Consider the following 15,245-nt stretch of genomic DNA (forward strand, 5'->3'; position numbering starts at 1 on the left):
AGATCTAGACACTATGCTCCTATTGATGCACTATTCTGTCTGTTGTATCGGATCACATATAGGTCACTTCCCAAGTGTCTAGGACTGTGTGATGTATCGGCAAATGATGCGTGCAGATCCCAGTAGTGTGGCCTTTTGCACTGGCAGATGGTAATTTTGTCAGCACTAATTGTTTTTAAGTGCAGGCCAAGGTCTGTAAGCACTGCACCCAGTGTGCCAATCACTACTGGGACCACCTTGACTGGCTTGTGTCAGAGTCTTTGAAGTTCTCTCTTTAATTATTATTTGATGATGGTAATAATAATAATAGTAATAATAATAATAATAATAATAATAATAATAATAATAATGGTAATAATAGCGTTCATGCAAACTGCCTCCTAACCCACAGGAGAAATTGACTCTTCTTTGCAAGGAAAAAAAAAACAGCAAGAATTTAATATACTTTGCAAATGAAAGCAAAAAAAGAAGATGTAATATCCCTCCATCCCCATTCATTGCTACCATGTTGTTAAATGGTGGGAAAAGAATAATGGAACCATGCACCTTATTACATTACTAATTATGCTGTTGTGTTATTATGCCGCTCCAAGTACAAAAACATATTCTGTTGAAAAAGGAAATCAGAAGAATGGAGTTTGGTGTTGAATCAGCTAATTCAGCACACAATTTTGTTGTAAGTAATTATTTGCCTAAAACTGGAATTAGCAGACGCAGGATGGAATCTCATTCTCTCTCTCTCTTTCCTTCTCTCACTCTCTCTACTTTCTTTGTCTCTTTCTTTCTGTCTGGAGGCTCAGGCACCGGGAAAGTGAGAATGCAATTTGTTTGGGATGTATCAACTTGTTAAGTAAATACACAAAGCCAGGTGTAAAAGGGATTATATGACACTAGCTGTCCCCTGCCACGTGTTGCTGTGGCCCAGTCTGTTGATCTGGAAAATAAAGTAATGAGAAAGTGTTGGTTTCTAATATATGTAATTCCTTTATGCTTGTGAGTAAACAGTATTTCTTGTTGTTTCTTTGTCAGTGTTGATGTGGAGAGTGTCTGGTTTGCCTACTCTGGAATATGCAACATATCCTAGTCCTTCTTTAAGGGTCTCTTTCAAATCTATGATACTATATCTGTGTGTGTGAGAGAGAATCATATCTATCTATCTATATTTATGACTGGATGGTTCTTTGTCAGGAGGGCTCTGATTACATTTTCTTGCCCTGGTGAAGAGAGTTGGATTGGATGGCCTTAAGTATTTTTTGTTGGACATGGGGGTTCTGTGTGGGAAGTTTGCCCCATTTCTGTTGTTTGTGGGTTTCAGAATGCTCTTTAATTGTAGTGAACTATAAATCCCAGTAACTACAAATCCCAAATGTCAAGGTCTATTTCCTCCAAACTCCATCTGTGTTCATATTTAGGCATATGGAATATTTGTGTCAAGTTTGGTCCAGATCCATCATTGTTTCAGTCCACTGTGGACAGAAACAATGATGGATCTGGACCAAACTTGACACATCTCTGGATGTAGGTGAACTACAACTCCCAAACTCAAGGTAAATGCCCACCAAACCCTTCCAGTGTGTTCTGTTGGTCATGGAAGTCCTGTATGCCATGTTTGGTTCAATTCCATCATTGGTGGAGGTCAGAATGCTCTTTGATTGTAGGTGAACTATAAATCCCAGTAAGTACAAATCCCAAATGTCAAGGTCTATTTCCTCCAAACTCCATCTGTGTTCATATTTGGGCATGTGGAATATTTGTGTCAAGTTTGGTCCAGATCCATCATTGTTTGAGTCCACAGTGCTCTCTGGATGTGGGTGAACTACAATTCCCAAACTCAAGGTCAATGTCCACCAAACCTTTCCAGTTTTTTCTGTTGGTCATGGGAGCCCTGTGTGCTAAGTTTGGCCCAATTCCATCATTGGTGGAGTTCAGAATGCTCTTTGATTTTAGGTAAACTATAAATCCCAGCAACAATTCCCAAATGACAAAATCATATATTTTTTTTGAGTGGAGGACATAAATTGGACTGTTAGGTGTCTTGTGTCCACATTTGGTGTCAATTTCCCCAGTGGTTTTTGAGTTCTGATGGTAGCACAAACTAACATTACATTTTTATTTATATAGATTTGGCGATTTAGTAGCTAACAGGACTTGGATAAAACAGTAGTAGCTAACAGGACTCGTCCCCACCAATTGCACCTGTGAAGGAGGTGGGAGCGCGAGCAAGGCCTCTCCAGATGATCGAAGAGATAATGTGGGTTCGTACACAGAAATGCGGTCACGCAGGTAGGCAGGTCCCAAACCGTTCAGGGCTTTGTAGGTAAGAACCTGCACCTTGAATTGGGACCAGAAAATGAAGGGCAGCCAGTGGAGCTCCTTGAACAGGAGGGTTGACCTCTCCCTGCAAGAAGCACCAGTTAGCAACCTGGCTGCTGCCCGTTGTACCAATTGAAATTTCCGGGCCGTTTTCAAGGGCAGCCCCACATAGAGTGCATTACTGTAGTCCAATCTGGAGGTGACTAAGGCATGGACCACCCTGGCCAGATCTGACTTCACAAGGTACGGTCACAGCTGGCGCACGAGTCTTAATTGTGCAAAGGCCCTCCTCCTGTCCAGTTCCCTGCGGAGGTCATCCACCAAGGCGACCAAAGCCATCTCAGTACCATGACCAAGCCTGAAGCCAGACTGTGACTGGTACAGATAGTTGATGTCATCCAGGAAACCTTGGAGCTGAGAGGCGACCCCCCACTCCAGCACCTTACCCAAAAACAGGAGGTTGACCTTGAGTTGTAGTTCAACTACCTCCAGAGAGCACTGTGGACACAAACAATGATGGATCTGGACCAAACTTGATATGAATACTCAATATGCTCATATGTGAATGCTGGCAAACACGCTTGTGCTCTCTGGATGTAGGTGAACTACAACTCCCAAACTCAAGGTCAATGCCCACCAAACCCTTCCAGTATTTTCTGTTGGTCATGGGAGTTCTGTGTGCCAAGTTTGGTTCAATTCCATCGTTGATGGAGTTCAGAATGCCCTTTGGTTGTAGGTGAACTATAAATCCCAGCAACTACAACTCCCAAATGACAAAATTATAATTTTTTGAGTGATGGTCACTCCTTGTGTTGTGAGACGTTTGGTTGCCAAATTTGGTGTAATTTCGTTCGTTGGTTCTTTTGTTTTTAAGGTACTCATTATGCACAGAGGATTTTTAGATAGATAGATAGATAGATAGATAGATAGATAGATAGATAGATAGATAGATAGATGAGGCTTAATAGCTTGAACCGTGTTCCCTTCTGCAAAAAGTTATTTTAAAAATATTTCCTATACAATTACCTACAGCTTGCTTACTTACTTACTTACTTAGGCGATCCCTCGTTGGACGAGTAAGATGGTCTTCCTTGATGACTATTTTTGTGGGTTTGTAGTTGGCTGTGGAGCCCTATTCTCGCTCTGGATCTTCTTCCGCTGTGAAGGCATTGGTTTCCAGGTGGAAGGCGGTCCCGGTCGGGGTTGGCTTGACACGCCTTCCTCCTGGCATGTTTCTCTCTTTCACCCTCCACTCGTGCCTCCTCGAATTCTGCAGCACTGCTGGTCACAGCTGACCTCCAGCTGGAGCGCTCAAGGGCCAGGGCTTCCCAGTTCTCAGTGTCTATGCCACAGTTTTTAAGGTTGGCTTTGAGCCCATCTTTAAATCTCTTTTCCTGTCCACCAACATTCCGTTTTCCATTCTTAAGTTCGGAGTAGAGCAACTGCTTTGGGAGACGGTGGTCGGGCATCCGGACAACGTGGCCGGTCCAGCGGAGTTGATGGCGGAGGACCATCGCTTCAATGCTGGTGGTCTTTGCTTCTTCCAGCACGCTGACGTTTGTCCGCTTGTCTTCCCAGGAGATTTGCAGGATTTTCCGGAGGCAGCGCTGATGGAATCGTTCCAGGAGTTGCATGTGACGTCTGTAGACAGTCCACGTTTCGCAGGCATAGAGCAGGGTTGGGAGGACAATAGCTTTATAGACAAGCACCCTGGTATCCCTACGGATGTCCCGGTCCTCAAACTCTCTCTGCTTCATTTGGGAAAACGCTGCACTCGCAGAGCTCAGGCGGTGTTGTATTTCGGTGTCAATGTTGACTTTGGTGGAAAGGTGGCTGCCAAGGTAGCGGAAATGGTCAACATTTTCTAATGTTACACCATTAAGCTGTATCTCTGGCATTGGGGAGGGGATGGCTGGTGACTGCTGGAACAGCACTTTGGTTTTCTCGATGTTCAGTGACAGGCCAAGCTTCCTGTATGCTTCTGCGAAGGTGTTTAGAGTGGCTTGTAGATCTTCTTCTGAATGCGCACAGACGACATTGTCATCAGCATACTGGAGCTCTATAACAGATGTTGTTGTAACCTTGGTTTACCTACAGCATAAGTGTATAAAATGTATATGAAGTGTATGTCAGTCTCATATTTAGATTTGGGTCCCATCTCCACGATCTCCAATGATGCAAATAGAAAAAGACAAGGTGGGGAAGGAAGACGGGAACCCAATTCGGAAATACTTCTGCTCCTCAGCATTTCAGATACGGGAGATTCAGCCTGTATTTAAACCTTTAGCTCTCTAGTTTATGAAACAATTCAGGAAACTGTCCGGCGTCTCAGCAATTCTACCGTGTCTCCTCTGACAGATGAAAATTTTCTAGCTCATTGGAGGAGATTATCTGTACACTCTCTGCATTGCAAAGACGTGATCCCAAACCTTGTTTATACTCAGGGACTTGGAAACCGTTCCACATTCTGGTAAACAGAGCGCCCCCCCCCCCCATTGCACAAACACACACAAGAATACCTATGGAGAAAAATGAGAGACTGACGTGCTTTTTAGCCTGGGTTGTCACCCCTTTCGAGAAGGCTTCAAGTTTGCAGACAGGAATCATAGAACCTTAGAATTGGGTTGCTGTGAGTTTTCCAGGCTGTATGGCCATGTTCCAGAAGCATTCTCTCCTGATGTTTCACCTGCATCTATGGCAAACATCCTCAGAGGTTGTGAGGTCTGTTGGAAACTAGGAAAATGGGGTGTTTTAGATGGCCATCCAGCCTCTAAAACATTCCATAAAGTTTATTTGTTTGAAAGAGCCTCTCACCTTGTTTTGCTGCTGTTCCCATTCCTCATCCATTTGCTCAGATGAGTCCAGACTATCTAAAAGACAGTGTAGTTAAATAACATGCCAGCACTCTGTGGCAGGGAAGGCTCAAGACCTTATAAAACCATTTTAGTATATTTACCGTGTTTTAATTCTGTTTTTACCAAACTATTACTTTTCAATTGTTTTTTTAAGCATATATTGCATTTTTTGAACTTGTCTACTGTGGATTGTTAGCCGTCTTGAGTCCCCACGGGGAGAAAGGCGGGTGTGGTGAAGTGTAAATATTTAACTTGCAGTTATGTATAATTATAGATAAACGTTTTAAAGGGTAAGTATTTAAAGTTGCAGAACTAAGGGGGATGGTGGCCAGCTCAGCTCATGTTGAGCTGGGTTGCCATGGAAACAGGGGCGGAGCCAACTGCCACTTGGCAGGGCAGCCATTTTTAAAACAGTTTGTCTGTAGTCAGCCAACTACAGGAGAGGCTGGTTCTAGTGTGTGTTGAGAACCAGGAAGGTGATCTGTAGTTTAAAACTACAGGGAAAGGCTGATTCTATAGTAGTAAGAATTAGGAAGATTTTGGCTTTTAGCCTGAATAGTTTAAATAAGTCGAGTTGACCTATTTATTTTAATAGTTAGTGTATGAGAGAAAGGGTGAGAGAAACCCAGTGAGAACCTCTATTGCAACAGAAACATCACAAAGAAAGAATAAGCTTGTAACTGAAGTAATCTATTAGGGAAAGAAACACAGTTTGAAGAAAAAAAGCTTGAAACCTGTTTAGTGAAAGGAAGAGTCCTTTCCAGATTTGTTTAAGGAATGTTATAAATGTAACCTTTGAAGATATGTGCCTCTAAGAGTTAAGAAACATTGAAACCATCAAGCTCCTTATACATTTCAGTCAACTTGTTACTGTTTTTCCTAAAGCTCTGTCTCTGTTACAATTCCTTTCCAAGTTAAGTCACACTACACATTAAAGAAAGACCAGGTCAATATTACTGGCTATTAGTTACGCTATCAAATTAATACACCCATACAAAGTGGTGGCTCCTTTACAAACTCTTCATAAATTAGTGGCCTCGTCACAAATTGGTAGCATCGTTACAGCGGGGTATAAATAAAGATAACAATAATGATAATACTAATAATAACAACAAGGTTTTGGAGCACAATACTCCTGATCTCACAATCGTAGGAAAAAATAAAGTATGGATAGACAATGTTGCAATCCCAGGTGACAGCAGAATTAACGAGAAGCAACTGGAAAAGCTTACATGATACAAGGATTTAAAGACTCTGGCACAAGCCAGTAAAGGTGGTCCCAGTGGTGATCAACACACTGGGTGCAGTGCCTAAAGACCTAGGCCTGAACTTAAAAACAATCGGAGCTAACAAAATTACCATCTGCCAGCTGCAAAAGCCTACCCTACTTGGATCTTCACGCATTATTTGCTGATACATCACATAGTCCTAGACACTTGGGAGGTGTCCGACGGGTGAGCGAATACAAAAGCCAGCCTAGTGATCTTGTTTGCTGTGAACTAATCTTAATAATAATAATAATAATAATAATAATAATAATAATCAGATGAAAATAGATCAGCGGTGTTATGCCTCTAACACCATTGCTCATATGATTTATTGGAACTTGTGCCACAAATACCATCTGCCTGCGACAACTGGTAGGATCACAAGCCTGAAAAAGTTACAGAAAATTAACACATCAAACTACTCTGGGACTTCTGAATTCAGACTGACAGAGTTCTGGAGCACAATACTCCTGACCTCACAATCGTGTTAAAAAAACAGGATTGCAGAGAAACAGCTGGAAAAGCTGACACGATATGAGCATTTAAAGATCGAACTGCAAAGACTCTGGCACAAGCCAGTAAAGGTGGTGCCAGTGGTGATCGGCACACTGGGTGCAGTTCCTAAAGACCTTGGCCTGCACTTAAACACAATCAGCGCTGACAAAATTACCATTTGCCAGCTGCAAAAGGCCACCCTATTGGGATCTGCATGCATTATTCACCGATACATTACACAGTCCTAGACACTTGGAATGTGTCTGACGTGTGATCCAATACAACAGCCAGCAGAGTGATCTTGTCTGCTGTGGACTCATCTTGTTGTGTTTCAAATAATAATAATCGGCACACTGGGTGCAGTGCCTAAAGACCTTGGCCTGCACTTAAACACAATCGGTACTGACAAAATTACCATCTGTCAGCTGCAAAAGGCTACCCTACTGGGATCTGTACACATTATTCGCCGATACATCAGAGTCCTAGACACTTGGGAAGTGTCCGACGTGGGATCCAATACAAAATTACCAAAATTACCCAGGAGAGGCCTTTTCTCAATAGGAAATAGTTCTAAGCTCAAGGCATACTTTTCCCCCCATCTTATCATTTGTGATTTATTAATCCTACCCAAAGAGGCAGTTCTCTCCCCACCCCCCTCCCATTTCATCGTAGCTGAGACTCACACACCCCAAATTAGCATACATATCTCTGCAAGTGTTCCTAAACACTTCTTATGCCAACCAAACAATTTTTCTAGAAAACTATCTGCAACAAACATCTTCTTCAACTATGAATGGATTCTCCTTGTGCTTTCTCGTCTCCAACCTTGACAAATCGTTGCCTCCATTTTATCTCTGTTTCTTGAGTTTGGGGAGTGTTGAAAATGGAAGTGTTTGCTGTGGAATTGTCATTCTTCAGAAAATGTGTTCAGAGGCTGAAGGTATATGTCTGCGGGAACTAAGGGTTGTATCATTTTCCTCTAATTTTCAAATGGCTCAGCTGGTGCCTTCCCTTTTCTTTCCCAGCTCCTCGAAATGATTTTGACTACAACTCCAGTTTTAAGGGGGGAGTCCATTCCAGTTTTTAGATCAATGGTCCAGAAATCCTGACCATTGAAAAAGTTGGCCAGGACTTCTGGGAGTTGGAGTCCAAACATCTGGAGGATCAAAAGTTGGACAAGACTCTTTTACGTCACCCGTCAATAGAACTATCCAAAGTGCTGAACTTGATCTTCAAAGCTTTTAAATTCACCCTACTGACATGAAAGCCATCATGCCCAGCAGAAGGGCTATTCTGCCTGGGCATGATGGGAGCTGCCAGTTGGGAAGCTGGAGGTGACAGATGGGAGCTCACCCTGCACCCTGGATTTCGAACGTTTCGGTCAACAGTCCTTCTGGCACAAGGGTTTAACCCATTGCACCACCAGGGGCTCCTCCAATGAGTTCAAGAGTTGATATGAATATGGGGAATAATTATTTCATTGATTGATTGGTTGGTTGGTTGGTTCATCAGTTACATGTAAAGCCTTTCTTCCTTCCAGTGAGGTCAAGAGTGGATATGAGTATGGAGAATAATTATTTCATTGATTGGTTGGTTAGTTGGTTGATGAGTTACATGTATCACCTTTCTTCCTTCCAATGTGTTCAAGAGCAGGTAGGAGTATGGAGAATAATTATTTCATTGATTGGTTGGTTAGTTTGTTGGTTGGTTCATCAGTTACATGTATAGCCTTCCTTCCTTCCAATGAGGTCAAGAGTGGATATGAGTATGGGGAATAATTATTTCATTGATTGGTTGGCTAGCTGGTTAGTTGGTTGGTTGATCAGTTGCATGTATCACCTTTCTTCCTTCCAGTGAGTTCAAGAGCAGATAGGAGTATGAAGAATAATTATTTCATTGATTGGTTGGTTGGTTGGTTAGTTGGTTGGTTCATCAGTTACATGTATAGCCTTCCTTCCTTCCAATGAGTTCAAGAGCAGATAGGAGTATGAAGAATAATTATTTCATTGATTGGTTGGTTGGTTGGTTGGTTGGTTAGTTGGTTGGTTCATCAGTTACATGTATAGCCTTTCTTCCTTCCAATGAGTTCAAGAGCAGATATGAGTATGGAGAATAATTATTTCAATAATTGGTTGGTTGGTTTATCAGTTACATGTATAGCTTTTCTTCCTTCCAATGAGTTCAAGAGCAGATATGAGTATGGAGAATAATTATTTAATTAATTGATTGGTTGGTTGGTTCATCAGTTACATGTATAGCTTTTCTTCCTTCCCATGAGCTCAAGAGCAGATATGAATATTGGAAATAATTATTTCATTGATTGAATGGTTTGTTAGTTGGTTAGTTGGTTCATCAGTTACATATATAGCCTTCTTTATTTCCAGTGAGGTCAAGAGATGATATGAGTATGAGGAATAATTATTTCATTGATCAATTGATTGGTTGGTTGGTTAGTTCATTAGTTACATGTACTGTTTAGCCTTCCTTCCAGTGAGGTCAAGAGGGGATATGAGTATAGGAAATAACTATTTCATTGACTTATTGGTTGGTTAGTTGGTTAGTTGATTCAGCAGTTACATATATAGCCTTCCTTCCTTCCTTCCTTCCTTACAGTGAGTTCAAGAGTAGATATAAGTATGGGGAATAATTATTTTATTGATTGGTTGGTAGGTAGGTAGGTAGGTAGGTTAGTTAGATGGTTGGTTCATCAGTTACATGTATAGCCTTTATTCCTTCCAGTGAATACTTACTTACTTAGGCGATCCCTCATTGGACGAGTCTTCCATTATGGGTTTCCTTGTGGGTCTGCATGTGGCTGTGGAGCCCTATTCTTGCTCTGCATCTTCTTCCACAGTCAGAGCATTGGTTTCCAGGTGGAAGGCGGTCCCGGTCGGGGTTGGCTTGACGCGCCTTCCTCCTGGCACGTTTCTCTCTTTCACCCTCCACTCGTGCCTCCTCGAATTCTGCAGCACTGCTGGTCACAGCTGACCTCCAGCTGGAGCACTCAAGGGCCAGGGCTTCCCAGTTCTCAGTGTCTATGCCAGAGTTTTTAAGGTTGGCTTTGAGGCCATCTTTAAATGAGTATGGAGAATAATTATTTCATTGATTAGTTGGTTGGTTGGTTGGTTCATCAATTACATGTATAGCCTTTCTTCTTTCCAATGGGGAATAATTACAGAAAACCCACACACACAGATAGATATTATCTACATAAAAACTCCAACCACCACCCAAGTCAAAAAAGAAGCACCATTAAAGCCTTGGCAGACCGTGCAAAAAGAATCTGCGAACCCCACCTCCTTCAAGATGAACTGAACCACCTCAACTGGGCTCTACAGGCCAATGGATCACCTCAGACATCAGAAGAGCTGCAAGACCGAGAACAAGCCACGAGAGTAAAGACGAAGAGCCACCCATACATACATCAAGGGAACCACTGACTGCATAGGGAAACTGATGAGGAAACACAACATACAAACTATCTACAGACCCACCAAGAAAATCCCAACAAATGCTACGTTCAGCAAAGGACAAGAGGGATCCTCTCGCTTCTGCAGGAGTCTACCATATACCATGTGGACAAGTCTACATAGGGACCACCAAACACAGCATTGCCCAAACACGAATCAAGGAACATGAAAGGCACTGCAGACTACTTCAACCAGAGAAGTCAGCCATAGCAGAGCACCTGATGAACCAGCCTGGACACAGCATATTATTTGAGAACACAGAAATGCTGGACCACTTCAACAACCACCATGTCAGACTACACAAAGAAGCCATTGAAATCCACAAGCATGTGGACAATTTCAACAGAAAGGAAAATGAACAAAATCGGGCTACCAGTATTTAAAAACTCTAAAATTAGAACCAAGCGGAAACAGACAGGAACATCTAATGGCCTCTCAACAAAAGATGAAAGCCATGAAAGCCTTCGACAATACAATAATTATTTCATTGATTGGTTGGTTGATTCATCAGCCTTTCTTCCTTCCAATGAGGTCAAGAGCATATATGAGTATGGGGAATAATTATTCCATTAACTGATTGGTTTGGTTGGTTCATAGAATCATAGAATCAAAGAGCTGGAAGAGATCTCATGGTCCATCCAGTCCAACCCCCTGCCAAGAAGCAGGAATATTGCATTCAAATCACCCCTAACAGATGGCCATCCAGCCTCTGCTTAAAAGCTTTCAAAGAAGGAGCCTCCACCACACTCTGGGGCAGAGAGTTCCACTGCTGAACGGCTCTCACAGTCAGGAAGTTCTTCCTCATGTTCAGATGGAATCTCCTTTCTTGTAGTTTGAAGCCATTGTTCCTCATCCTAGTCCCCAAGGAAGCAGAAAACAAGCTTGCTCCCTCCTCCCTGTGGCTTCCTCTCACATATTTATACATGGCTATCATATCTCCTCTCAGCCTTCTCTTCTTCAGGCTAAACATGCCCAGCTCCTTAAGCCGCTCCTCATAGGGCTTGTTCTCCAGACTCTTGATCATTTTAGTCGCCCTCCTCTGGACACATTCCAGCTTGTCAATATCTCTCTTGAATTGTGGTGCCCAGAATTGTACACAATATTCCAGGTGTGGTCTAACCAAAGCAGAATAGAGGGGGAGCATTACTTCCCTGGATCTAGACACTATTTTATTTATTTATTTATTTATTTACTTCTATACCGCTGTTCTCAGCCCTGAGGCGACTCACGGCGGTTCACAAGACACAGGACACAGCAAAATTCAACACCAATATCAAACAGTTAATAACCTAATCTAATACACAATTAATACACAATTACTATAATAACCATTCACTAAGGTCTCATCACTAAAAACATGATCCAGATTCGTCATCCATTGTTCCATTCCTATGTCATTACCAGTCATTGCACAATTATTCGAACGCCTGCTGAAATAACCAGGTCTTTACTTTCTTGCGGAATACCATTAGAGATGGTGCTAACCTAATATCTGTGGGAAGGGCGTTCCACAGCCGGGGAGCCACCACCGAGAAGGCCCTATCTCTCGTCCCCGCTAGCAGTGCTTGTGACGCTGGCGGGATCAAGAGCAGGGCCTCCCCGGAAGATCTCAAAGTCCTGGTGGGTTCATAGGCCGAGATGCGGTCAGATAGGTAGCTTGGGCCGGAACCGTTTAGGGCTTTAAAGGTCAACACCAGCACTTTCAAATTGAGCCTGGTAGCAAATCGGTAGCCAGTGGAGTTGGCACAACAGGGGGGTTGTATGCTCCCTGCGTCCCGCTCCTGTTAGAATCATGGCTGCCGAACGCTGGACTAGTTGAAGCTTCCGAGCCGTCTTCAAAGGCAACCCCACGTAGAGACACTATGCTCCTATTAATGCAGGCCAAAATCCCATTGGCTTTTTTTTGCCGCCACATCACATTGTTGGCTCATGTTTAACTTGTTGTCCACGAGGACTCGAAGATCTTTTTCACACGTACTGCTCTCAAGCCAGGCATTGTCCCCCATTCTGTATCTTTGCATTTCGTTTTTTCTGCCTAAGTGGAGTATCTTGCATTTGTCACTGTTGAACTTCATTTTGTTAGTTTTGGCCCATCTCTCTAATCTGTCAAGATCATTTTGAAGTTATATATAACCTTTCTTTCTTCCAATGAGCTCAAGGGTAGCGCACATAGCTCTCCTCTTCTCAGTTTTACCATCACAACAACCCTGTGAGATAGACCCAGTTGAGAGAAGAATGTCAGGGGAAAACCTTTATCTTTACCTTTACTTTAAAGGACTCCCATTTGCATGGCTTCTAACCACTGCTCCCCATTGTCTCTCTAAGAAATTACTGCAAACCTACCCCTTCTTTTCTCTCTGAAAGATCTGAAGGTCATCAACCCACTTCTGCCTCTGAATGAAGGTAGGGCTTCCATGCCAAGAGCGACGAAATCGGCGATGGCTATTATTATTTTGAACCGTGAACGCTCCCTCCGTGGCTCTGAAGCTATTTGGGAGAAACATCCAGCTACCTAAAATCTGTATGATAATTATGAGAGGTCAGAGATTTCCAGGGTTTTGGAAAATAACTTCAATTTACACATGTACACATTTTGAATTAAACATTAACTGTATTTTTAAGACTTATTTTTTTTAAAAAAATTATCCTGTGCCTAAATGCAGTGCAGCAGGGGTTTATGATCTAGTTAGACCCAGGAGCACAAGCAATTTTGGTTGTTTGCAGCTGGCTTGGAGGGAGGGGGACCTCGAATCCACGGTCTTTTTTTGCTCATTTCCAACATTTCCAGCATCTACCTCCTGCTGCTCTGAAAGTCATTTCCCTCCTAATTGCGACAAATAACTTCCTTTTGCAAGAAATGACGGGAAGGGGGAGGCAGGAGCGTTTCAGTCCAATAAATCTAAATTTTGTTGATACTTCATGGAGGGGGCTTTAGAAACGCCACAGCTGTGAGGCGGGCCCCTTCTTCTGCAAAATTCATTCGGGCTGCTTGAGCCGCAGCTGCGGCTGTGTTACCGGCGGAGGTTGTAGACTCCGCTAAAGTCAACCGAGGCCTGGTGCCACGTGCAAAACAGCTGCCCGAGGCGATGAACAAGATGCCATCTTCTTCTCAGACATAATTTATCAGAGATCTTCAAAACAACATGTAAAAAATATGAATTTGGAACATTTCCCCTCTAATTTTCCTTTAGGCAGGATATTGATAAGCTGGAATGTATCCAGAGAAGAGCTGCTTGGCAGTGGAATGTGCTCTTTCAGACTGTGCTGGAGTCTCCTTCTCTGGAGGTTTTTAAGCAGAGGCTGGATGGCCATCTGTTGGGAGGGCTTTGATTGTGTCTTCCTGCCTGGCAGAGGGGTTGGACTGAATGGCGTCGGGCGCCCCTTCCAACTCTATGATTCTATGATTTTATGACTTAAACTAGCTGTCCCCTACCATGCGTTGCTGTGGCCCATTTGCTGTGGCCCAGTCTGTGTTTATGTGTTTTGTGTGTATATATTTGTGTTTATGTGTGTTTGCATATTTATATATATATCTGTTAGGTTGGTTCAACGGGACAGCAAAACTCCACAACCCCCCAACGAAACTTAACCAAAATTCTCATGCCCATAACACAACCCACAAGGTACAAACATATCTACTCAAAATGAAAAACAACACAACAACACACTCACAAAACGGCAAAACAACAAAACTCAAAAAACCCCAACGAAACTTAACCAAAATTCCCATGCCCATAACACAACCCACAAGGTACAAACATATCTACTCAAAATGAAAAACAACACAACAACAAACTCACAAAACGGCAAAACAACAAAACTCAAAAAAAAAAAACCAACGAAACTTAACCAAAATTCCCATGCCCATAACACAACCCACAAGGTACAAACATATCTACTCAAAATGAAAAACAACACAACAACACACTCACAAAACTGCAAAACAACAAAACTCAAATAAACCCCAACAAAACTTAACCAAAATTCCCATGCCCATAACACAACCCACAAGGTACAAACATATCTACTCAAAATGAAAAACAACACAACAACACACTCACAAAACTGCAAAACAACAAAACTCAAATAAACCCCAACAAAACTTCACCAAAATTCCCATGCCCATAACACAACCCACAAGGTACAAACATATCTACTCAAAATGAAAAACAACACAACAACACACTCACAAAACGGCAAAACAACAAAATTAAAAAAATTATTATTGTTATGATGATGGTGAAATAAAAGGAAATAAAAAGTGAAAGAAGGAAGCAAACAGGGAGGGAAGAAAGGTAAAGGAAGAAAGGGGGAGGGAAGGAAGGAAAGAGAGAAGGATGAAACCAAGTAGTGAAAGAAGGAAAGAAAGAAAGAGGTAGAGAAGGAAGAAAGGAGAGAAAGGGGGATGAAAAGGGGGAAGGAATAGGTAGGTACCTCTCTTTCATAATAGTCCAGATATCTACCTCAACTTTGATAAGTTTTACTATAGGCCACAGCAACGTGTGGCAGGGCACAGCTAGTATATATATATATATACTAGCCATCCCCTGCCACGCGTTGCTGTGATCTGGAAAATAAAGTAATGGTTTGTAGTATATGTAATGTATTTATGCTTGTGGGTAAACAGTATTCCTTGTTGTTTCTTTGTCAGTGTTGATGTGGAAATTGTCTGGTTTGCCTACTCTGGAACATGCAACATATCATTGTCCCTTTCAAATCTAGGATACTATATCTGTGTGTGTGCGTGAATCATATCTGTATCTATCTATCTATCTATATCTATGGCTGGATGGCTCTTTGCCAGGAGGGCTTTGATTATGTTTTCTTGCCCTGATGAAGGGAGT

The 15,245-nt window shown here is 42.4% G+C and overlaps 1 protein-coding gene across 2 annotated transcripts in view; it reads left to right on the forward strand.

Moving 5' to 3' along the window:
• DLGAP3 (DLG associated protein 3) overlaps nucleotides 1-15,245 on the forward strand; it is a 555,041-nt gene that overhangs the window by 304,848 nt on the left and 234,948 nt on the right. The gene's annotated exons all lie outside the window — the stretch shown is intronic.

Source organism: Anolis sagrei, chromosome X, assembly GCF_037176765.1.
Source record: "Anolis sagrei isolate rAnoSag1 chromosome X, rAnoSag1.mat, whole genome shotgun sequence".
NCBI classification, from domain to species: domain Eukaryota; kingdom Metazoa; phylum Chordata; class Lepidosauria; order Squamata; family Dactyloidae; genus Anolis; species Anolis sagrei.